Genomic DNA, 2,058 nt, shown 5'->3' on the forward strand with positions numbered 1-2,058 from the left:
TATCAGAGTGCTGTTGCAATTGAACCAACAATACTTAAAGGTACAGTTCAAATCATGATTTTCGTAGAGCGTTATATAAATAGCGGTGTCGCTGAGGACCACAAGTTAATCAGGAACTAGCTTACCCTTCCGTGGCAGAAAGTTCGTCTACGGTTTTTTCTTGGGTTTGTTTTGCTAAATCTTCAGTTTTCTGTGTTGTGTGTTAGTGGCTGTTGTTTGTATGTTCGTTTGTTCTCTTTTGACCATGTTGTTTTCTGTGTTTTTCTTAGTGGCTGTTGTTTGTATGTTCGTTTGTTCTCTTTTGACCATGTTGTTTTCTGTGTTTTTCTTCAACTAATGGGTTATGATAGACCTTTTGTTAATTTTTCTCTTCATTATGAATTTTGGATATTTTTTTTTAAATCAATAGAGAATGTATCAAGCAGAAAAAATAGAGAATATTTTTATATATATAAATATATGCATGGTTGTGTTGCTTCTGATACAAATATATGATGAAAACGAGAATTTTCAGCATTATTGTGTGTATGAATAGAAATGAATGTAATCTAGAAGATGCAGTAAAATATCAAGAATTTGAAAATACATTATCAGAAGAGTATACTTTATAACATACCAAATTGTAGGAGAGGCAGGGCAAAACATTTATTGATTTTTTTTTCTAAAAATAAAGGAATTTGTAGAAACTACGGTTCAAGACTCTCATGCAAAGTTGATCTTGGATGCTTCTTTGTTATTCTTTGTAGGTCCCGTTTTGTTATATAACTCGTCAACGTATATATACAGCTAAATACAGAAAAGCGCTTCAAACGTACAATTAATAGTATCATTTCCATTTTTTCGGAAAAAGTCAGGGTGGTTATTTAATAATTAACTATATAGTGTTATGCCTAACCGAGTATGTTGTGCGTTACATAGCATGCAAACGTTTGCCTATGTACAGGTATTCTGTTTCTTATAGAAATAGCGAGGCTGCTTAATGTTGGTACCTAAATTCGCTAAATTACTGTAGTATTTAACTTGGAAGAAATGGCAACTTGTGTTTTAAATACGATCACTTGGGGTCTTGGTTGTTGATAGTACCACTGATAATATACTAGAGGAAGACATTGAATTACCTGTAATTTTTCATTTCTGTTTATTTACTTACAAAAATGTATTCTTATATCATGTCTATAGAAAATGTTTGTTTTTGTTATTTTGTTATAATTATATCATTAAAAAATAAGTTGAAGTTTGAGCTATTGCTCGCTTATTTTAAAATACCCTAGCTCTTGTCCTATTGTCGTAACCTCGTCCTCTTTTTCTGTGACGTCATCGAACGAGACTTATCACCGGATTTGTACTAAAGATGAGCATCATTACGGGCGCAACATATTGAATAGGATCAACTAACGCTTACGGAACACCGAAGGTCGATCACTGTTTTTGGGATGTTCGTCGTTTGAACATGTATAAGAATGAGTTTTTGTGATTCGAATCAAGTCAACGAAATGGTCCACCCTTGTTTTACTTTCACTTTTCACATTTCTTTCCCTTTAATAGCTAAGCACGCCTAGTACATGCATTATCCATCTCCAGCTAAGGGGTTAAATTGAAGGTAACATGAATACGGGTTCAACTAAGGTTGAATTATTTACTTGCAAGTCAATAATGCATCAGCGATGTTTTTGAGCTCATGTTGACAAATTTCGGCCAAACTGATTGCTTATAACGGAACATTATTTCAAAATTCCGCTTTTATTAATACTTGAAACGAAAAGAATCGTATTTTTTTTTCTAAGTCGTAGCTAATGCCCCTTTAAGGGTTGTTATTACAATAAAAGGGTTTTGCTGCTGAAGTATTTGGACAATAAGTTTTGGAAAGTATATAATTAGTTAATTAAATTATATTGTTGCAATAAAAGCTTGATAATGACAAACTCAGTTTCACGGTTATATAATTTTGTGTAAATTGTATTAAAAAAGCTAATTTTAACAAAGACATCTGCTTTTCTAAACAGTTCAGTTCCGGCGTGATAAACTAGTTGTTGAAAGCTTGATAATGACAAAACTCAG

Source organism: Mytilus californianus, unplaced genomic scaffold (assembly GCF_021869535.1).
Source record: "Mytilus californianus isolate M0D057914Y unplaced genomic scaffold, xbMytCali1.0.p SCAF_1, whole genome shotgun sequence".
NCBI classification, from domain to species: Eukaryota; Metazoa; Mollusca; class Bivalvia; order Mytilida; family Mytilidae; genus Mytilus; species Mytilus californianus.